Source organism: Triticum urartu, chromosome 2A (assembly GCF_056163025.1).
Source record: "Triticum urartu cultivar PI428250 chromosome 2A, HENAU_Tu73, whole genome shotgun sequence".
Classification (NCBI taxonomy): Eukaryota; Viridiplantae; Streptophyta; class Magnoliopsida; order Poales; family Poaceae; genus Triticum; species Triticum urartu.
The window spans coordinates 13,565,322-13,590,024 of NC_141874.1; the positions used below are offsets into that span (position 1 = coordinate 13,565,322).

General features: G+C 43.7%; 1 pseudogene; it reads right to left on the reverse strand.

Moving 5' to 3' along the window:
• Positions 1 to 3,644: 3,644 nt before the first annotated feature.
• LOC125527732 (tyrosine N-monooxygenase-like) overlaps positions 3,645 to 24,703 on the reverse strand; it is a 35,924-nt pseudogene continuing 14,865 nt past the window's right edge.

Below are 24,703 nucleotides of genomic sequence, written 5' to 3' on the forward strand. Positions count from 1 at the left end.
CCTGTGTGCAAAGCACGTCGGGGGAACCGGTCTCGCGTAAGCGTACGCGTAATGTTGGTCCTACTTTGTTGTTGCAAGTTTTACGTGGCTGCTACGGGCTTAAGCAAGAACCAATCTCACCTACGCATCAAAACCACAACGATAGTTTGTCAAATAGACTCCGTTTTAACCTTCACAAGGACCGGGCGTAGCCATACTTGGTTCAACTAAAGTTGGAGAGACAGTCGCCCGCAAGCCGCCTGTGTGCAAAGCACGCCGGGGGAACCGGTCTCGCGTAAGCGTACGCGTAATGTTGGTCCGGGTCGTCTCGTCCAACAATGCCGCCGAACCAAAGTATGACATGCTGGTAGGCAGTATGACTTATATCGCCCACAACTCACTTGTGTTCTACTCGTGCATATAACATCAACATAAATAACCTAGGCTCGGATGCCACTGTTGGGTTTCGTAGTAATTTCAAAAAATTTCCTACGCACACGCAAGATCATGTGATGCATAGCAAGGAGAGGGGAGAGTGCTGTCTACGTACCCACGCAGACCGACTGCGGAAGCGTTGACACAACGTAGAGGAAGTAGTCGTACGTCTTCACTATCCAACCAATCAAGCACCGAAACTACGGCACCTCCGAGTTCGAGCACACGTTCAGCTCGATGACGATCCCCGGACTCCGATCCAGCAAAGTGTCGGGGAAGAGTTCCGTCAGCACGACGGCGTGGTGACGATCTTGATGTACTACAGCAGCAGGGCTTCGCCTAAACTCCGCTACAGTATTATCAGGGAATATGGTGGCTGGGGGCACCGCACACGGCTAAGGAATAGATCACGTGGATCAACTTGTCTGTTTTTTGGAGTGCCTCTGCCTCAGTATATAAAGGAGCCAAGGGGGAGGGGGCGCCGGCCAGGAGGAGGGCGCAGGAGGAGTCCTACTCCTTCCGGGAGTAGGACTCCCCCCCCCAATCCTAGTTGGACTAGGATTCCCCGAGGGGGAAAGAGGGAGAGGGGGGCCGGCCACCTCTCCTAGTCCTAATAGGACTAGGGGAGGGGGGAGGCGCGCGACCACCTTGGGCTGCCCCTTTCTCCTTTCCACTAAAGCCCATTAAGGCCCATATGGCTCCCGGGGGGTTCCGGTAACCTCCCGGTACTCCGGTAAAATCCCGATTTCACCCGGAACACTTCCGATGTCCAAACATAGGCTTCCAATATATCAATCTTTACGTCTCGACCATTTCGAGACTCCTCGTCATGTCCGTGATCACATCCGGGACTCCGAACAACCTTCGGTACATCAAAATGCATAAACTCATAATATAACTGTCATCGTAACCTTAAGCGTGTGGACCCTACGGGTTCGAGAACAATGTAGACATGACCGAGACACGTCTCCGGTCAATAACCAATAGCGGGACCTGGATGCCCATATTGGCTCCTACATATTCTACGAAGATCTTTATCGGTCAGACCGCATAACAACATACGTTGTTCCCTTTGTCATCGGTATGTTACTTGCCCGAGATTCGATCGTCGGTATCCAATACCTAGTTCAATCTCGTTACCGGCAAGTCTCTTTACTCGTTCTGTAATACATCATCTCGCAACTAACTCATTAGTTGCAATGCTTGCAAGGCTTATGTGATGTGCATTACCGAGAGGGCCCAGAGATACCTCTCCGACAATCGGAGTGACAAAACCTAATCTCGAAATACGCCAACCCAACATGTACCTTTGGAGACACCTGTAGTACTCCTTTATAATCACCCAGTTACGTTGTGACGTTTGGTAGTACCCAAAGTGTTCCTCCGGTAAACGGGAGTTGCATAATCTTATAGTTATAGGAACATGTATAAGTCATGAAGAAAGCAATAGCAACATACTAAACGATCGGGTGCTAAGCTAATGGAATGGGTCATGCCAATCAGATCATTCTCTTAACGATGTGATCCCGTTAATCAAATAACAACTCATTGTTCATGGTTAGGAAACATAACCATGTTTGATTAACGAGCTAGTCAAGTAGAGGCATACTAGTGACACTCTGTTTGTCTATGTATTCACACATGTATTATGTTTCCGGTTAATACAATTCTAGCATGAATAATAAACATTTATCATGATATAAGGAAATAAATAATAACTTTATTATTGCCTCTAGGGCATATTTCCTTCATGTAATTTAACACAGGAGACCATCGAACACGAGAACTTTTCAAATCAGAACCCGAAAGAGTACTGTGGAAATTAACTCTAGAAAAAGTGCATGACTATCCATTCTCCATGTCTGCAGGCTATAAACAGGAGATCCACCATCAATTATATCAGCCAGCAAAATTCTATAATAGCATATTTCTCAAATCACAAAATTAGATATTTCAGAAGTACCTTTTGAGATACATATATATGCGCATATGATTTATAAACATCGTATCTGCATATTTTTAAAGTTAATGAAAGTAATAAAGAGAAGTACTAAAACAAAAGAGCATGGCTAGCTCTAAACTCTGTTGGGGTTATTTATTAAATAAGGTGGCTGCGAGTACCAGTCTCAGACCTGCCCTTTTCCACGGAGACATGTACTATTTTGTATTTGGTGTTAACATGGCTGCACAAATGGATTAGGAATTCATTATTCACCACCAACTAATATGCAGTTTATGCGACGATTCTGTTCTTTAGACTAATATGCAGTTTATGCTGAAAAGTGTAATTACTATGACAACTTTGCCCATGTAATTCAGCAATAATTTTTCTTTCCGTCTTTGTTGTTGCACTGATGAAATAAAGTGAAATCATGGAAATGAAGCAGCAATAAACGAAAAAGCTGACAGTACAAACCAAAGAACAACAACTTACTCGTAGCATTATCAAAAGTAACCACTAGCCTGACAATTGACCATCCTGCAAAATACAATTCATTAAACATATGAATACTAGAAAAATACATCAAAAATAAGAATTCTCGCATCGTTTTCAAGCACCAAGCCATCTATGTGGACAACCTGTTTCACTTGATTATTAAGAATAATCTTCCACGGTCTAGTTCTTCCGTTGGTTGTTTCAAAGGGAAAATGAACCGGGCCTTGAGCCTGATTAGGATGAGCATTTTCTTTTCTTTTTCACCTTTTCAGTGACGGGGTGCCTTCCTGGCTTGTTAATCATTGTATACAAGTTTCTTTCTACTAAAATGCAAGGTGATACATCGTTTATACATCCAAAGAAAAGATTTATCACAACAAAAGAAACCCTAATTAATAGAATAAAAAAACTTAGTTCATAGAACAAGAAGTTGACAATACAGAACATATTAATGAATGAATGATATACTGGTAAGACGGGGTCAAATCTGGGCACACAATTGTACAGCCAGGCATGTATACAACATAAACATAAAACTTTTGTGTCGAAGGATTATTTGCATGGTACACCATAATGAAAAATACAGAGGTTTTATTTTACATAATGATAGGTAGACACATTACATTAGTGATAGAATCATTGATTGCTTCTTTCTTTGTACACACATGCAGTGTCATAATGTTACAAGAGAACCAAATGCAGCGTGAGAAACATGTAACACACACTAGTTCCAGGTACATTTTATATATTGATACATAAATGAGAAAATTTTTATTAACTCTATTTAATTGGATCATATATAGAGATGTGCAGCCAACCGTGGTGTAGCTTGCAGAACAAGGGGTTCAGCTAGTGCAAGGCTCGCATTGCTTTCTTGGAGACTAATACTCTTAACACCGGGAAGCTTTGTCCAAGTGAATCCCTGCAACATCCTTGCGAACAACATCATTGTAATAGAGGTACCAAGTGAAATCCCAGGACAACCCCTCCTCCCACTACTAAATGAAATGAAACGTAGGCCAGGATCAATGAGAAGTACATTCGCGGTGTTCAAATGCCTCTCAGGCTGAAACTCCAGTGGTTCAGTCCAGATCTTGGGATTGCGGCCAAGTCCAAGCCGGCTTAAAAGTATGTGGCTATCCTTGGGGATGGTGTAGCCAGCAATAGTTGTGTCCGCCATGGCGACATGGGGTACGTTAAGAGCATGGTATGGGTGTAAGCGGAAGGCCTCCCGGGTGCATGATTTGAGATAGTTTAGCTGATGAATGTCGGACTCCTGCACCAGTTTATCTTTACTGACGACAGCATCGAGTTCCTCGGTTGCTTTTTGCATGATCTCTGGCATGTTCATCATCTCAGCGAGTGCCCACTCAACCGCATTAGATGGGTTATCGACTGCTGCAAACATCATTTCCTACGTCCATAGATTTGAGACTACATACACCTTTTTTGCATGTGTTGTTTTGAGGGTTGTTGGCGACAAGATTGTTGATCTCTCCATGACCATTATGGTAAATTTCCTACTGATTCTTTCAATATGTCATTATTATGCTTAGTGGATTGACATGAGTGCCAATATACATGTGTGTTTTGATATCTCCATGTTTTTTTTCTTATCAGGTCACAAGGACTGCAACCGTGCTGATTGGAAACATATCCTATGCTTCTCTTCATGGTGTTGTACGGTTGATCTAAAGTTTACTATGGGAAAGAGCATTCAGCAGTTACAACTTAGTCATTTTTGAAGTGCGGGAGTCCAACGACGAAGCTCATAATATTGCTAAGTATTCCCTTTCTCTTGATCATGGTTACCACCTATGGATTATGGACCCCTATGTTTGTTAATGTTGATCAATAAAGCTTGTGAAGTTCTAAAGAAGGCTTTGGATGGCTACTTGGTCTCAATCACACACTCCCCTCGACTTGCTCAATGACATTTATGCATTGTCGGACAATTAGGGAGAACCATGACGAGCCATTTTCACCTATGAAAAAAGCGATGCATAAGTCAAATGAATGCAAAGTAACTCACGAGAAGTAGAAGAAAAAAGGAACTAAAGTACATGAAGTGATAGCCGAGGAACGAGATGTGGGAGCACCAGGAGGCCATTGACAAGGAGGAGTGAAATAATGGACGGCAATAAGGCCCATTGTCCTTGGACTCTTCTTTATTCCCCTTTTATGTTAAATTTCTGAGTTTTCTCTTTTGTATATGGACTGTTGCTGCGGCTACAAGCAATGGCGGCGCAAGGTTCTAGAGGGTGGGTATTCATTTTGGAGGAGGGTATTCATTTTGCCCAAATCATCACAGTTTTGCAAAAAAAAATCGCTTGTTTTATATAAAATTTCAATGCCTTGTCAAAATCCTGGGTATTCAACCGAATACCCAAGAAGACCCCTGGCGCCGCCCCTGGCTACAAGGCCCAAGGTCACTTCAAACACCCCGGCTATGACACACTATGATTCAATTTGACGACCAAACACACGTGCATGAATTCTGTGGGCGGGTCTAGTTCAAGCACTTGTATTATTCTCCTCACTTTATACGGTTTTCCAATGGTTTTGTCTTAGTTTTTTTTGTTTTCTTCCTATTTTCAAATGGTTTTCTCATATTTTCTATGTTAGATTTATTCCCAAAATCTGCAAAAAAAAATCATGAATTAAAAATTCTTACATTGAAAAATGGTCTTGACTTTAAAAAATGAATATGAATTCCAAAAATGTTCACTAATATTTTTTCGAAAACCAGAAACTTAGCAAACATTTTCGTATTTTAAACATGATTGTGTATTCAAAAACTTATGAATTTTTTTTAAAAAAAGTGTTTGAATTTATAAATACTCACAAATTTACAGATCTACATGTATATCAAAATTGACCCCAGATTTTAAAAAATCTCAGATTTATTTTATATAAATATTAATGCATTTAGAAAATTCTCAAGGATTTACATATGTTCGCTAAAAATTCTTTATGAAATTTACAGAATATTCTTGAATTATAAAAATGGGAAAAAAATAAAAATAAAAAAAGTAAAAAAATGGAAAATGGAGAAATAAATGAAATGACAAAAAGGAAAAATTCATTAAATATAGCCAACCAAAGAAATGAGAAAGTGAATGAATGAACAACTATCAGTTAGTCTACTTGGGGTGGCCCATTAGTTGGCTTTGCTCGACATGTTCACGCAATGAGTATCAAATAGGAAGTCCTCCCCTAAAAAGAAAGGAAGTCCATCGTCCAAAAAGACAAATGGTACGGCAAACAAAGCCGAGCATTACCTTCCATTGTCCAAAAAAATGGAAGAAAAATGAAGGAGAGGATTGGGCCAAGGTGCTAAAGACCCATGCGCCGAAGCAGGATGGTCGATCCCCTCGAGAATGTCCTATCTGCTGCTCTTTGCGGGTGATTCGCGGGGAAACACATAGATGGTCGGCCAACTCGTGCACGCAGTGAAGCTAGCTTGAAACAAGGCACTGTAGCAAAACCAGACGAACACTGCCACATATTGACAACAAACTGGAGCGAGGCACTATAGCGAACTGACCTGATTTACTGTAGTGAATTTTTTAGGAAAACAATTGACAACAAGCTTTGAAAACATGAATTTTTTTTTCCAATTTCAAAATAATTTAAAATCAAAATTTTATTTTGTAAATTATGATTTTTTTAAATCCCAAATAATTTAAAAAATTCTAGCACTTTTTGAATATTCCAAACATTTTCTAAATCATGAACACAATTTGAATATTTGAATTGTTTTCTAAAAATTCTGAACAGTTCTTTGAAAATAACAAACTTTTTTTGAAAATGCGGAAATAAATAAATTTTGCAAGCAATATTTGGAAATTTGCATTTTTTAATCACGAATATATTTTAAATTTGCCAATATTCTTTGAAAACACGGATACTTTCAGTTTTATGAACATTTTTTTGAAAATTGAGAATTTTTGAAACAAAATGATGAAAGAAAAAAAGAAAAAAGGACAAAAGAACCCAATTAACAAGAAATAGGGACCATCTAGAAGGTTTCCAAACCCTTCAGGAACCTCCCAAAAAGTTCAAAAAATAGGGGTTCCCTCAGCAACTAGCTAGCCCTAAATGGGCCTGTCCATATAACGCTCACTTGTGGCTAGCCTATGTTTTTCAGCGACTACTTGACGGAAAGGTCGTCGAATAGGAAACACCGAACCCCGCAGATCTCGTCGATCGACTTGATTAAAAAAACAAAAGTTCTCATCAATTTACAATTAAGTGTTGATTTTTTGTATCCCAATAGTGGTGCACCCTTGTCTGTCCAGTTTGCATCAAGATTCATGCTCTTCTTATATAAAAAGTTATCTTTTTTGTTTCTTCGAAACAAGAGATCATTTGACCATGAAACTTTGCAGGTCAACTATACACAAGTGAATCTCATTGTATAAAATGTTTTTGATTTTTTTATGAAACATAAATTATTCAAAATTCAAATTCTGAATGAGTCGTATTTTACCAATTATGTTACGCGAAAAAGTCGAAAAACTTTTTTGCACGTAGTACTACATGTGTGATATTAATCTGCAAAGTTTCGAGTTCAAATGTTATTTTATTTGGGAGAAATAAAAAGAAGAAACTTGCTTGCATGAATTTTGATGCAAAATGAACGGTGAGGATAGAGTGTACAATGGTATGGGGTACAACCAGAATTTTCCCTTTACGATTCGCATGCACGCAAGATAGGAGGACCTCATCTTGTCGATCCTAGTATATGCACAGGAGGTCGTACAATGGTCGCTGTTTGTCTCGATCTTCTCTGTAGCCATAGACGCAAGCGTATATGTAAGCCAGAGACTTGATGCAACCGTAAGCAATTGGCGTACATTAGTAGAAAAGGGAGCAATGGTCCAGGCCAGGCCAGCCCATTAGTCCCGGTTCAATCCAGAACCGGGACCAATGGGGGCATTGGACCCGGTTCATGAGCCCCGGGGGCTGGCCGGGCCACGTGGGCCATTGGTCCCGGTTTGACTGGACCTATTGGTCCCGGTTGGTGGGACGAACCGGGACCAATGGGCCTCGCTTCTGGCCCACCACCATTGGTCCCGGTTGGTGGCTTGAACCGGGACCAAAGGCTGCCCTTTAGTCCCGGTTTGGGGCACGAACCGGGACCAATTAGTTGCCTATATATACCCCTCGCCCGCGAGCAGAGCACTCCCAGTGCTCTGTTTTTCGTGGCCGGCGAGGGGAGAGCTTTGTGGTGCTCTAGCTCACCTCCTATGCACACGAGGTGTTCGATGGAATGCCCGAGCCAGACTACTTAAGCTTTCTCCTCTCCAAGCTCGACCTCCAAGCTCCATTTTCCTCAATATTTGTCTAGGTTTAGCGGTCCGTCACGTCCCGTCCCCGTCTTCACCGCTGTCGATCGCCCGCGCCGATCTCGTCGCTGGCACCACCGTGGTGAGCCTCTTGTTCTTATCTTCTTTCTGAAAGGAAAAAAAATTCTTACTTGTATGTTTATATAGATACTTGTATAATTTTCTTACTTTTATTATTGCATCTTATATAGTGCGATGGTTTTGGTATCCGCCCCCGTCGGCCCTCGTCCTGTCTATGATTCGGATGTGGTATATATTATCTTTTCATAACTATTGGTTCATTTATTGTTTATGACAATTATGCCGACCAACGTGACATAGATTTTATTTATCTAGGAGGTTGTTGAACCGGAAATTCCAACCGACCCTATTGTCGAGAGGTTAAATTTAGTTGAAGAAGAAAACAATTTGTTGAAGGAAAAAATTAGAAAAATTGAGGAGGAGAAGATGATATTGGAGTTGCATGTTGCGGATGTCGTCGATGATCACAAGATCAAGATGGATGCAATGCGCTTGAAGATTAGAATGATTAGAAAATATGCCATTCATACCGAGGCTTGGTATCATTATGCCGTTGGACCAATTGTTACATTGGTTGCGATTATGATCGCATTTGTTTTCGTATTGAAATGTTTTACATAGTTTCAGTGTATGGTTTAATTAATTTAGATGCTCTGCAGAGCTTTATGTTGTTAGATGAGAACTATGTATGTACTTTGGTTTTAATGTGATGATGAACTTCTATTAATTTGGTCACTTAATTATCTATTCATGATGTTCTGTAATGATTTTTGACACACCTAATTATATATAATGCACGCAGATGAACCGGCAATGGATGTACGGTTCAAGACACACCTCCGAGTACATTAAGGGCGTGCATGATTTTCTCGAAGTGGCTGAGGCAAACAAGCAGAATGGTTTTATGTGTTGTCCATGCCCTATATGTGGGAATACGAAGTCTTACTCTGACCGGCAAATCCTCCACACCCACCTGCTTTACAAGGGTTTCATGCCACACTATAATGTTTGGACGAGGTACGGAGAAATAGGGGTTATGATGGAAGACGGCGAAGAAGAAAAGTACGATGACAACTATGTGCCCCCTGAATACGGTGATGCTACTGAACATCAAGAGGAAGAAGACGATGTGCACCATGATGCTGCAACGGGCGAAGCTGCTGAAGATCAAGAGGAACCAGACGATGTGCCCGATGATGATGATCTCCGCCGGGTCATTGTCGATGCAAGGACGCAATGCGAAAGTCAAAAGGAGAAGCTAAAGTTCGATCACAAAAAAGGGTTGTACCGTACTGGAATTGCTGCAGTGGAAGGCAGAGAATGCTGTGCCTGACAAAGGATTTGAGAAGCTACTGAAAATATTGAAGAAGAAGCTTCCAAAGGAACGAATTGCCCGACAGTACATATGCAGCAAAGAAGGTCGTATGCCCTCTAGGATTGGAGGTGCAGAAGATACATGCATGCCCTAATGACTGCATCCTCTTCCGCGGTGTGTACAAGCACTAGTGCAGAACAGGGCAATAGCACCGGTTCGTAAGGCTCTTTAGTGCCGGTTTCGGAACCGGCACTAACATTTTGGCACTAAAGGCCCCCCCCTTTAGTACCGGTTCAGCATGAACCGGTGCTAAAGGGCAACCACGTGGCACGAGCCAGCTCCGGGGGCCGGGAGCCCTTTAGTACCGGTTGGTAACACCAACCGGTACTAAAATGTTTGGGGGATTTTTGGTTTTATGATTTCTTTTTCATTTAATTTTGTGTTTTCCATTTTAATTCTTTTTCGTTTGCTAGTATTTTACGGTACTACACATTGTACACGTTATGCATATATATATATATATATATATATATATAAATAGAATTTCTAGTAGAACCAATCATATATATATATATATCATCAATGTCTCACAAACCACCATATTAATTTACACATACACACATGTATAGCTATATACAATTTCTCCTACGTATGCATGTTGCCTTCGGAGCTAGTGGCATTAGCCTAATTGGTGCCTTCGGAGCACGATGACAATTGGAAGTGGTTCATGACATGTTCGATGGGGGCGGTAGCGGGTAATAGTATTCTCCCTTCGGATTTATGACCTGGTCGAGCAAAAATCCCGCTATTTCCTTTTGAAGTGCTTCTACGCACTCCGTTTCTAGGAGCTTGTCCCGCACCTCTTTGAACTGTTAAGAAGGAGATCAATATGCATGTGTATTAGTTGTGTGACTAGATATCGATAATGGTGTAAAAATTATGAATAGTGTTCTGACAAGCGTACCCATTCCTGTCTTTGAGATCTGCTCCTTTCGGACGCCATCATGCGAATGTTCTCGCAAACGCAGTATGCATACAGATTAGTCCCCTGCGCCTGCTTCAGGGCCTTTATTACGAGAATGGAATTTAATTTGATCAGATAATAATTAATCAAGCATGATAATTAAAGAGATGGCAGCTAGCTAGCTAGCTAGTACTACTTAATTACTTACCTTGGATCGAAACCATTTCAGCTGTGGTTTCCATTCGCCTTCCGTGACGCTGATAAACCTTGCCCAAGCCCTGCCCGCCGACAAAGAAAATGAATAAAGGGGTTATTAAATAGTTCATATCATGAAATGACGAACTAAATAGGCCGAGATATATAGTTAATAATGATTGAAATTACCTGTTGACTATCCCATACAAGATGTTGTAGTCACTATTTGCTTTGAGTAGCGAGTCCAATATTTCAACTGTTCCGGCGTCAACTTTAATGATACACAAGATCCAGTGAAATCTGCATGCACACACGTTTGCATGTCTTAATTAAGCGGGCATATGTAAGCAAAGACATGTAGCTAGCTAGTAGGCAAAAACAGAGAATTTGTAGTACAAGAAAGTGTGACTCACTCGAAGTTGTAAGGAAGTAGTATATCTTCATTGTATTTGAGGCGCTTCAAGAACTCTAGCATGCTGTCGTCTACCTGCTTTTCATAATACTTGCTCATTTTCCATGTGTATTGATTAACGGTGTTTGGGTCAATGAACCCAATGCCATAGCGTCCACCTTTTCTCATTTCATACATCTTCATCCTGCATAATACCACAGAAAAGAATATAGTGAGGATAATTACAGGTAATGATTGATCAAAAGGATCACTACAGCTAGCTTGAGACTTAAATTACAGAAAGAAATCACTTACAGACAATAGCAACTGACGATAGATTTGTCGAGTGCGTCTTGATTGTATAACTGAAACAGTTCAGAATACTCAACGGCCACAACTTTCTCATGGTAGTAATGATCCTTCTTGACATACACCATGAGGGACTCTCGATCGGATCTCTTGGTAATGTCCATGTACCATTGATGCAATTCATACATTCTCGTTGGGAGCTTCTTGACATCTTCTGGCTTGACCAAAGGTTGGCCCCGGACATATTTCCGTTTTATTTCCTCCTCTGTAATCACAGGCATGTCCTCGATCTCGAGGAGTTGTCCAACAGTGATCTTGAGTTCCTCAGCCTGCATTATATGCTCCTGGGTTATTACCACATCGCCCACCTCGGGAACGTAAACTGTTTGGCCACAATAATATTGGGCGCGTGTACTGTCACGTGTTGTCGGCACAACAAGCGGGGGGGGGGGGGGGAGGGGGGTCGATTGCGCCGCCTGTTCTCCCAGCTGGGCAACGGTTTTCCCGCATTTTTCGACAGCTGCTTGTTGTTTGCTCGAGCTCGAGCTCGCCTCCTTCTGTAGACGTTGTCGATGTAACTTCCTGATGTGGCGCTCATAGTCTGTGTCAACAGGCTTAGGAGCTGGTGGTTGAGCCATACGAATGAAGTGGTCAACTACTTCCACAGGCACTTTCTCCCTTGGCGGTGGTGGCGGTTTCGGTCCAAAATGGGCGTCGACTTCTGCCCGCACTATGGCATTGGTTTGCTCCTCGGTCCTATCATAAGCCCTCACAGGAAGAGGAGTAGTGAGGTTTGGACCATATTTATATCGCTTGCCTCCGCCTGTACTTCCTGTACTATGACCTCGACTGGTACCGCTACGCACCATAGCTGCGGGGTGTCTCTTCTGCGATTGTTGAGGCGGCGGAGACGGCTGACGGGGCTGAGTTGGACGAGGAGGAGTGGCCTGAAGCTGTGCCGGACTTGGAGGAGGAGTGGCCTGAGGTTGTGCCGGACTTGGAGGAGGAGTGGACGTCTGACGCTGTGTCGGACATGGAGGAGGAGTGGCTTGACACTTTGCCGGACTTGGAGGAGGAGGAGTGGCCTCACGCGTTGGTGGACTTGGAGGAGCGGGAGTCTGCTGACTCGGTGGCGGACTTCGACGAGGAGTCGGGTGACGCAGTGTTGGTGGCCTTCGAAAAATGATGCAATCCTTTCTCCATAGGATGATACGATGTTTGGCATCTCCGAGTGTGTGCTCCTCATCACCTCCAAGAATGTCAAGCTCTAGCCCCGAATATTGGTCCACCACCTCATCAACCAAGACACGAGCATAGCCCGCTGGAATCGGGTTGCAATGGAAGGTTGCCTCGGGGGAATTTGAAAAAGCAACGGCGTCCGCCACCTTCATGGATATGTTCTTCATTCTGAAGTGTAGCTCGCAGTTAGTGTTCTCCGTGATGTCATCCACGGGGTATCTATCCAGCACTGCTGCGTCGCCCGGGGCGGAACCCATGCTGCTTCTCGGCATGGATGGGGCGGTGGTATCCAATGTTGGATCATCCGCTAGCTGCTGCAGCTGCTGAGACCCCCTTTGCTGGCTAAGTGAGTCGATCTGCTCCTACTGCCGCTGGAATTTAGCTGCCAATTCCGCTTGACTTGCTTCTAGGCGTTGAAGGCGTTCATAGTCGAGCTTCCTTTGCTCCTCCTTCATCTTCCTCTTCTTCTCCTCCGCAATCTTCTTTCTCGCACGGGTTCTGTAGTCGGCGTTCCAGTCCGAAAACCCCTCATACCACGGAATAGCGCCCTTGCCTCGTGTTCTTCCCGGGTGTTCAGGATTTCCCAGGGCACGCGTAAGCTCGTCGTTCTCTCTGTTGGGCTGGAACACCCCCGATCGAGCCTCTTCTATTGCAACAAGTAGCGCATCGTCGGCTCCGTTCAGACATGCCTTCGTCGAAACATTGCCTGTCTTCGGGTCCAACTCCCCCCCATGCGCATAGAACCAAGTCCTGCACCTGGGGGGCCAGCTCTTACTAACCGGAGTGACACCTGCATCCTCCATCTCTTTCTCAGACTTATCCCACTTAGGCATTGCCACCGCGTAGCCACCTGGCCCCAGATTATGGAACTTATCCTTTTTTCGGCATTCTTCTTGTTTATTCTCGACCGTTCCTTAGCTAATTCTGAATCCTTGAATTTCATGAAATCGTCCCAATGAGCACTTTGATTCTCTAGTATCCCCTCGAATACTGGAGTCTTCCTTCCTCCCTTGACGTACTTCTCCCACGTCATTCTCTTGTGGTTCTTGAATGCAACCGCCATCTTCCTAAAAGCAGCGTCCTTGACTTTCCGCACGTCTGCTTCTGTGAAATTATCTGGTAGGGTGAAATGTTCCATGAGAGTATCCCAAAGCAGATTTTTTTGATTCTCGTCGACAAAAGTAACATCTGGACGTGGATTTGCTGGCTTTCTCCATTCTTGAAGGGAGATCGGGAGTTGGTCCTTCACAAGAACTCCGCACTGACGAACGAACTTGTCCGCAATCTTCTTAGGCGCTAATGGTTCGCCATTAGGTCTGATTGCCTCGATATTGTACTTTACGCCCTCCTTCAACTTTTTGTTCGGGCCTCGTTTCGTCCTTTTTCCTGAAGATTTGCTCGATTCGGATGGCTGAAAGAAGAAAGATCGATTCGTTAATATATCTTCAACTCATTTAAAACATGCGATGATCACCAGATTCCTGCTTATATAAATATATATACCTCGCCGGTGTTTGTTGTTTCAGGATCAACATGTTCTTTGTCGTAGTTCATGACTTCATCTTCTCGGTCGTCGCGATCGAATATCATATCACCCTCTCCGGTGTTATTTAGAAATTCGGAGCCGTCAAAATCTTCTTCATTCTGATCATCATCTGGCCCGCGTATGATATCGAGCATGGTCTGTTCTCTCTCTCTGTCGGTATTGTCCGCCATAGCTTTTATTTAACTATGCCAAAAGAAATATAAAACAATTTAGTATAATCTCGAATACATCGTCTCGAATACATCATCTCGAATAATAGATATAATATTGAATACATCACTAGCTGAACATATTTCTTTAAGATGGCCCTTGGAGATGCTTCCTTCTGGCCTTTGGAGATGCTTCCTTCTGGCCTAGCACGGTTATGAATATATTTCTTTAAGACACCCATGAACCTCTCAAAGGGGAACATATTGTGTAGAAATACAGGACCCAAAACGTTAATCTCTTCGCATAGGTGAACTAGGACGTGCGTCATGATGTTGAAGAAGGATGGTGGGAACACCAACTCGAAACTGACAAGACATTGCACCAAATCATTCTGTAACCTTGGTATGATTTCTGGATCGATTACCTTCTGTGAGATTGCATTGAGAAATGCACATAGCTTCACAATGGCTAATCGAACGTTTTCCGGTAGAAGCCCCCTCAATGCAACCGGAAGCAGTTGCGTCATAATCACGTGGCAGTCATGAGACTTTAGGTTCTGGAACTTTTTCTCTGCCATGTTTATTATTCCCTTTATATTCGACGAGAAGCCAGACGGTACCTTAATATTGAGCAGGCATTCAAAGAAGATTTCCTTCTCTTCTTTGGTAAGAGCGTAGCCTGCATGACCCTGATGTATGCCGTCTTTTCCGTGCATACGTTGCTGGTCCTCCCGTGCCTCAGGTGTATCTTTTGTCTTCCCATACACGCCCAAGAAGCCAAGCAGGGTCACACAAAGATTCTTCGTCACGTGCATCACGTCGATTGCGGAGCGGACCTCAAGGTCTTTCCAATAGGGCAGGTCCCAAAATATAGATTTCTTCTTCCACATGGGTGCGCGTCCGTCAGCGTCATTCGGAACAGGTTGTCCAACAGGACCCTTTCCAAAGACCACCTTCAAATCCTTGACCATATCATGTACATCAGCACCAGTACGGTGGCGAGGCTTCGTCCGGTGATCTGCCTCATCTTTGAAATGCTTGCCTTTCTTTCTTACGGGATGCCTTCTCGGAAGAAATCGACGATGTCCCAGGTACACATTCTTCTTACAATTAGCCAAATATATACTGTCGGTATCGTCCAAACAGTGCGTGCATGCGCGGTATCCCTTGTTTGTCTGTCCTGAAAGGTTACTGAGAGCAGGCCAATCATTGATGGTCACGAACAACAACGCTTTAGGTCCAATTCTTCCCCCATGTGCTCATCCCACGCACGTACACCTGTTCCATTCCATAGTTGTAAGAGTTCTTCAACTAATGGCCTTAGGTACACATCAATGTCGTTGCCGGGTTGCTTAGGGCCTTGGATGAGCACTGGCATCATAATGAACTTCCGCTTCATGCACAACCAAGGAGGAAGGTTATACAAACATAGAGTCACAGGCCAGGTGCTATGGTTGCTGCTCTGCTCCCCAAAAGGATTAATGCCATCTGCGCTTAGACCAAACCATACGCTCCTTGCGTCATCTGCAAACTCCTTCCCGTACTTTCTTTCGATTTTTCTCCACTGCGACCCGTCAGCGGGTACTCTCAACTTTCCGTCTTTCTTACGGTCTTCTCTGTGCCATCGCATCGCCTTGGCATGCTCTTTGTTTTGGAACAAACGTTTCAATCGTGGTATTATAGGAGCATACCACATCACCTTGGCAGGAATCTTCTTCCTGGGGCGCCGGCCCTCGACATCACCAGGGTCATCGCGGCAGATCTTATAGCGCAATGCACCACATACCGGGCAAGCGTTCAAATCCTCGTACTCACCGCGGTAGAGGATGCAATCATTAGGGCATGCATGTATCTTCTGCACCTCTAACCCTAGAGGGCAGACAACCTTCTTTCCTTCATACGTACTCTCGGGCAATTCGTTGTCCTTTGGAAGCATATCCTTTATCATTACCAGCAACTTTCCAAATCCCTTGTCAGATACACCATTCTCTGCCTTCCATTGCAGCAATTCCAGTGTGGTGCCCAGCTTTTTCTTGTCACCTACGCAATTCGGGTACAACAATTTTTTGTGTTCCTCTAACATGCGCTGCAACTTCTTCTTCTCCAAATCACTTGCACAGTTTCTCTTTGCATCGGCAATGACCCGACCTAGATCATCAACGGGCTCATCTGATGCCTCTTCTTCAGCTTCTTCCCGCATTGCCGGCTCAGCTTCTTCCCGCATTACCGGCTCAGCTTCTTCCCCCATTGTTGTATCATCGTATTCAGGGAACCCATGGCCAGGATAGCTGTCGTCGTCCTCTTCTTCTTCATTGTCTTCCATCATAACCCCTCTTTCTCCGTGCTTGGTCCAAACATTATAATGGGGCATGAAACCGGTCTTAAACAGGTGGACGTGAATGGTTCTTGACGTAGAGTAATTGTGACCATTCTTACAGCGAGCACATGGACAAGGCATAAAACCATCCACCCGCTTGTTTGCCTCAGCCGCAAGCAGAAAAGTACGCATGCCCTCAACAAACTGGGGAGAGCATCGCTCATCGTACATCCATTGCCGGCTCATCTTCATTACACAACATCGAATAGACCAAATTAATACAAGTTCATACATAAAGTTCATACAACACTTAAATGCAACAAACAAATAACTCTCTAGCTAAAGCATTTAAATGCAACAACAAATACGATCAAGATCGCAACTAAGGTAACAATGGATCCAACGGCATAATGATACCAAGCCTCACTATCGATGGCATATTTTCTAATCTTTCTAATCTTCAAGCACATTTTCTCCATCTTGATCTTGTGATCATCGACGACATCGGCAACATGCAACTCCAATTCCATCTTCTCCCCCTCAATTCTTTTCAATTTTTCTTTCAAGTACTCGTTTTCTCTTTCAACTAAATTTAACCTCTCGGCAATAGGGTCGGTTGGAATTTCAGGTTTAGATACCTCCTAGAAAAAATTTCTATGTCAACTTGATGGGCATAATTTGTCATAAACACGAAATGCAACTAGTTTTAAAAGAGAATATACATACCACATCCGAATCATAACAAGGACTAGGGCCGACGGGGACGGATATCAAAACCATGGCACTATATGTATAACAAACAACGTACGGGTAAGATAATTATACGAGTAACTATATATCCAAATCACACACATCAATTTTTATATAAAATTTCATGAACAAGAGGCTCACCACAAGGTGGTGCCGGCGACGGGACGGTGCGGGCGATCGACGGTGGCTACGATGGAGATTTAGAAGGCACTAAGTAAACCACACCTACATATGCAAACTAAGTGTTATTTTTGACCTCAAATTGCATATAAATCAAATACTAGCACATATATATATATATCCTCCCAAATTACTAAACTCACAAATTAATCACTATATAAACCAATGCAAGAGCTAATCTAGCAATGAGAGATGAAAGGACAAAGTTGCTAACCTTTGTGATCATTTGAATGGATGAGGGCCTTCAAATCTTGACAAATTTTGGGCAAATTTTGTGATGAACCCGAGAGGAAGAAGGGAAGAATAGAGGTGAGGGCCGGAGAGGGGAAAGGGGGAAGAACAGAGTGCTGGTGGACGAAGGGTTTATATAGGACGACCTTTAGTACCGGTTCGTGCCAAGAACCGGTACTAAAGGGGCTGGAGGGGCGCCTATCTGACAACATCCTGCCACCACTCTCATTAGTACCGGTTCGTGGCACGAACCGGTGCTAAAGGTTCGCCATGAACCGGTACTAATGAAAGCGGCCCGGCTAGCCGTTGGAACCGCACTAATGTATACATTAGTGCCGGCTCAAATACAAACCGGCACTAATGTGCTTCACGATTGACCCTTTTTCTACTAGTGAAGGATCTGAACGCATGCCCGGTATGCGGTGCATTACGGTATAAGATCACACGAGATGATCCTGGTGATGTTGACGGCGAGCCCCCCAGGAAGAGGGTTCCTGCGAAGGTGATGTGGTATGCTCCTATAATACCACGGTTGAAACGTCTGTTCAGAAACGGAGAGCATGCCAAGTTGATGCGATGGCACAGTGAGGACCGTAAGAAAGACGGGAAGTTGAGAGCACCCGCTGACGGGTCGCAGTGGAGAAAAATCGAGAGAAAGTATTGGGATGAGTTTGCAAGTGAGCCAAGGAATGTATGGTTTGCTTTAAGCGCGGATGGCATTAATCCTTTCGGGGAGCAGAGCAGCAATCACAGCACCTGGCCTGTGACTCTATGTATGTATAACCTTCCTCCTTGGATGTGCATGAAGTGGATGTTCATTATGATGCCAGTTCTCATCCAAGGCCCTAAGCAACCCGGCAATGACATTGATGTGTACCTAAGGCCATTAGTTGAAGAACTTTTACAGCTGTGGAATGAAAACGGTGTACGTACGTGGGATGAACACAAACAGGAGGAATTTAACCTAAAGGCATTGCTGTTCGTGACCATCAACGATTGGCCCGCTCTCAGTAACCTTTTAGGACAGAAAAACAAGGGATACCACGCATGCACGCACTGTTTACTTGACACCAATAGTATATACCTGGCAAGCTGCAAGAAGAATGTGTACCTGGGCCATCGTCGATTTCTTCCGACCAACCATCAATGTCGAAAGAAAGGCAAGCATTTCAAAGGCGAGGCAGATCACCGGAAGAAGCCCGCCATGCGTACCGGTGATCATGTACTTGCTATGGTCAATGATTTACACGTAATCTTTGGAAAGTGTCCCGGCGGACTAGCTATTCCGAGTGACGCTGGGGGACACACACCCATGTGGAAGAAGAAATCTATATTTTGGGACCTACCCTACTGGAAAGACCTAGAGGTCCGCTCTTCGATCGACGTGATGCACATGACAAAGAACCTTTGTGAGAACCTGCTAGGCTTCTTGGGCGTGTATGGGAAGACAAAAGATACAGCTGAGGCACGGGAGGACCTGCAACGTTTGCACGAAAAAGACGGCATGCCTCCAAAGCAGTATGAAGGTCCTGCCAGCTATGCTCTTACCAAAGAAGAGAAGGAAATCTTCTTTGAATGCCTGCTTAGTATGAAGGCCCCGACTGGCTTCTCGTCGAATATAAAAGGAATAATAAATATGGCAGAGAAAAAGTTTCAGAACCTAAAGTCTCATGACTTTCACGTGATTATGACGCAACTGCTTCCGGTTGCATTGAGGGGGCTTCTACCGGAAAACGTCCGATTAGCCATTGTGAAGCTATGTGCATTCCTTAATGCAGTCTCTCAGAAGGTGATCGATCCAGAAATCATACCAAGGCTAAGGAGTGATGTGGTGCAATGTCTTGTCAGTTTCGAGTTGGTGTTCCCACCATCCTTCTTCAATATCATGATGCACGTCCTAGTTCATCTAGTTGACGAGATTGTCATTCTGGGCCCCGTATTTCTACACAATATGTACCCCTTTGAGAGGTTCATGGGAGTCATAAAGAAATATGCCCATAACCGCGCTAGGCCAGAAGGAAGCATCTCCATGGGCCATCAAACAGAGGATGTCATCGGGTTTTGTGTTGACTTCATTCCTGGCCTTAAGAAGATAGGTCTCCCTAAATCGCGGTATGAGGGGAGACTGACTGGAAAAGGCACGCTTGGAAGGGACTCAATAATATGCAGGGACGGATATTCTTGGTCTCAAGCACACTACACAGTTCTACAGAACTCTACCTTGGTGACCCCGTATGTCAATGAACACAAGAACAGTCTACGCTCCAAACACCCGGAACAGTGCGACGACTGGATTACATGTGAACACATCAGGACTTTCAGTAGTTGGTTGGAAGCACGTATCAAAGGTGACAACACTGTTTGTGATGAGCTGTACTTGTTGTCCAGGGGACCATTTTTGACTGTATTGATTTGGAAAGGATACGAGATAAATGGGAATACATTTTACACGATTGACCAAGATCAAAAGAGCACCAACCAAAACAGCGGTGTCCGCTTTGATGCAACAACCGAGAGGGGAAAGGACACATATTATGGTTACATAGTGGACATATGGGAACTTGACTATGGACATGATTTTAAGGTCCCTTTGTTTAAGTGCAAATAGGTCAATCTGTCAGGAGGCGGGGTATAGGTAGACACACAGTACGGAATGACAACAGTGTATCTGAAAAATCTTGGGTACACTGACGAACCGGTCGTCCTAACCAATGATGTGGCACAGGTTATCTATGTGAAGGACATGTCTACCAGACCGAGAAAGAGAAAATATAAGGAAGCGAATACATCATACGATGAGCCAAAGCGCCACATAGTTCTTTCAGGAAAAAGGGACATCGTGGGAGTGGAGGACAAGACAGACATGTCTGAAGATTATGAAAAGTTTCATGAAATTCCTCCCTTCAAAGTCAAGGCTGACCCAAACATCCTGATAAACGATGAAGATTATCCATGGTTACGGCGCAATAAGCAAATGACACAAGCGAAGAAAAAGTGAAGACTTTCTCCCGCAAATATTATGATGATACCATGCCAACTTTGTAACTGACGAGTATGATACCATTGTCCGTTTGTACATGCACATGCTATGTGGGTCAATTTATGATACCATGCCAACTTCAACTTTTACAGAGTTCATTTGAAATGCTTTAATCTCTTATGGTTCGGCCCTCGTAATAATTAAAAATAGCAACAATAAGTATATTGTTGTAAGTAGAAACAAAATAAAATAAATAAAGCAAGAAAGAAAACAAAAAAACAAAAAAAAGTGTTTTCAAATTTGAAAACTAATGGCACTAATAGAAAGTTTATAATTTTCCTAAAACTAAAAGCAAAAAGAATTGAAAAATAAAGCAAAAAACAAAAGAAAATAAATAATGCAGAAAACAAAACAAAAAAACAACAATAAGTATTTTGTTCTAAGTAGAAACAAAATAAAATAAATAAAGCAATAAAGAAAACAAAAAAACAAAAAAAGTGTTTTCAAATTTGAAAACTAATGGCACTAACAGAAAGTTTATAATTTTCCTAAAACTAAAAGCAAAAAGAATTAAAAAATAAAGCAAAAAACAAAAGAAAATAAATAATGCAGAAAACAAAACAAAAGAACTGGAAAAAAAATAAAAATAGCAACAATAAGTAAAGAAAACAAAAAAAACAAAAAAATGCCTCGTACTGGGCCCCCACGGCCTGAATACGACATGAAACCCTACTATGGGCCAGGATTCAGGCCCGCAGTAGGCCCAGAAGGCCCATCAGGCAAAGCAATAGCAAGTAGGCCCGAAAGTCTGCGGTGGAGAGGAGCTCGAGAGGGGTGCGGCAGTGGGGCTTATAAACCACTGCGCGCCCCTCTCAACTAGCGAGGTGGGACTAAACTTTGACCCCGACGCGGGCAGCACAGGGGCCTTTGGTCCCGGTTGGTGGCACCAACCGGGACTAAAGGGGGGTGGCATTGGTCCCGGTTGGTGGCACCAACCGGTACCAAAGGCCGCCGCTTCCCGCCCTTTGGGCTGCCGAAAAAGAGGCCTTTGGTCCCGGTTGGTGGCACCAACCGGGACTAAAGGGTGCATTAGTCCCGGTTGGATTCACGAACGGGGACCAATGGCTTTGCTATATAAGCAAACACTTTGCAGAAATTCAGAATCTCATCGCCAGTTGCCCCCGACGACGCCGACCCTCCTCGACGCCGCTAGGCTGCTCCACCTCGCCATCACCGCCGCCGCCGCCAAGGCCGTCGCCTCCCCAAGCCCGCGCCGTCCTCGTCGTCGGCCTCCCCGAGCCCGCGCCGTCCTCGTCGCCGGCCTCCCCGAGCCCGCGCCCCGTCCCGCCCCCGCGCGCCGCCCCGAGTCCCTGCCCCGTCCTGCCCCCGCGCGCCGGCGCCCTCGCCGCCCCCACCGTCGCCATCGTCATCTAGCCGCCCCCGCTGTGAGCCGCCGCGCCGCACCGGCTCTGTTTTTTCATTTTATTAGTTTAATTTTTTTGTTCAATGTATATGTGTATGTATGTCGCTATATATATATATATGCGGCTCTGTTTTTTTCATTTTTATTAGTTTAGTTTTTTTGTTCATATATATATATAATGTATATGTGTATGTATGTGGCTATGTGTATGTAGATGTTCAAAATGTATAAAAAAATTGTTCAGAGCATGTTTTTGTTCATATATGTATTTTTTGTTCATATGTGTATTAATGTTTTCATATATGCAAAAGATAGATTTTTAGAAAAGTTAGGTTTTTTTCTGTTCATAGATTTTTTTTGGTGATATTAGTTGTTGTAGAATATGCAAATGTTTGTATATTCATATGAACAATGCATTAGGCAAAACCTTTGTTTTTTTTCGAAATTTTCTATTTGAACATTTTTTTAAAACAAGCAATACTAAAAGAATGACAGGAAAAAGGAAAATAAGAAGAGGAAGAAAGGAGAAGAAGAGGAGAGGAAGAAGAGGAGAAATAAATAAGAAGAGGAAAAAAGAAGAAAAAGAAGAGGAGAAGAAGAAAGGAATAGAGGAGAAGAAGAAAAATAGAAATTTTCTATTTTTCTTCTTCTCCTCTATTCCTTTCTTCTTCTCCTCTTTTTTTTCTTCTTCCTTCTTCCTCTTTTCTTCCTTTTCCTTATTTTCCTTTCTCGAGGGAGAAGAAGAAAAAGAAGAGTAGTAGAAGAAGAAAGGAATAGAGGAGAAAGAAGAAACTTCAACACGAGGGGGGGGTACCGATACCCCCTCCCCGATAACATTATTTTCCCATGTATATGTATGTCGCGTCGTTGTCGATATAACCCCCTCGAGATAACTTCGACATGAGGGGCGGTCGATATATATACCCCCTCTCGACCGTGATAACTTATACAACGGCAGCACCCCCCTCGGCCCTCTCGCTCGACCAAAACTCTCGAGGACACCCAAACCCTAGAGAGAAAACGATGTTGGTCTCCTACCCCCTCCCGCCGCGCCCCTACCCGACAAATTAACTCTCTTGAGGCCACCCAAATTTACCAAGTTAAAACAGCGTTGTCGTCGAGGCCACCCCAAACCCTTGAAGCATTGTGTCGAGGCGACCCCAAACCCTAGAGAAGCAGCGTCGAGGCCACTAACATGATTCCTTATTGTGATTAGCTAGCTAGTTCTATGTTTGCCACTAATATATATATATATATATATATATATATATATATATATATATATATATCCATCTGTACCATGTTTGAATAATAATTGACATGTTGTAAATATTTGCAGAAACTATGGAGCACTCCCGAGACGAAGAAACAGAAGCGATGTTGGGGCACATAATCGCACAAGGAAGTGATGAAGTTGCGTCATTTCTCAACGACACCGATGGTCAGGAAGGACTGGGTGAAGAAGAGGGCTATGTTCATGATGGCTTCGACCCATTAATGCCGGTACAAGAAGAGGACTATGTTCATGATGGCTCCGGTGACACAATGGAGGTACAAGAAGGAGACCGTGCGGACTGCTCCGGTGACCGAACCGAGTCCGGCCAGGTATATATATATATTAGTTAAGCCCGTGCTGACTAGTTAATTGATGCATCCATTGTTTTGGTATATGTACACATATTAATTACTCTCGTCTTTCTTCCTTATAATTTCTAGCCCTCCGGATCGAGCACAACTTCGGTAACGAGACGAGGCCCGAAGAAAAAGTTGAGCTCGGATGAAAAGTTTGAGATCATAGAAATCACGCCCGACGGCGAACCGATTGAACCCATCCGGACAAGGAAGGCATTTTCTGCTCAGTGCGGGGTTCTTGTTAGGGACAAGATCCCGATCAGCATCAATCAATGGTATAAGCCTAAGGAGGAAGACCCTGAGGTGTCTTATGTCAATAATATGCAGAAAGAAGATCTTTGGACTCAGCTGAAGGCAAATTTCACCCTACCGCCAGAGGAGGATCCGGAGAAGCCAGTTAAAGAGCAATTAATCAAGTCTTGTGCTCTTAAGAACATGGCAACCCTAATGAGGAGGTGGAGGAAAGAGCTGAACCAGTTTGTCGAGAAAGAAAAGACACCAGAATTCATTGGCAAATATGAGAAGATCAAAGATCACTGGCCTGCATTTGTGGCCCACAAGACATCGGAAAAGAGTAAGAAGATGTCGGCGACAAACAAGCAAAATGATGCGAAGAAGAAGCTTCACCATCGCACGGGGTCAGGTGGCTACCGCAAAGCCCGGCCTAAGTGGTCCAAGGCTGAGCATGATCTGCTTGAAAAAGGGATCGAACCAGAGACAATGTACTGGCCAGACCGTTGCCGGACTTGGTTCTTCGGGGCTGGCGGAACCTTGGACCCTGTAACAGGGAAGTGCCAGTGGACGGACGAGCAACTGCAAATACCAGTCAAGAACCTTCGACACTATATCGATGCAGAGC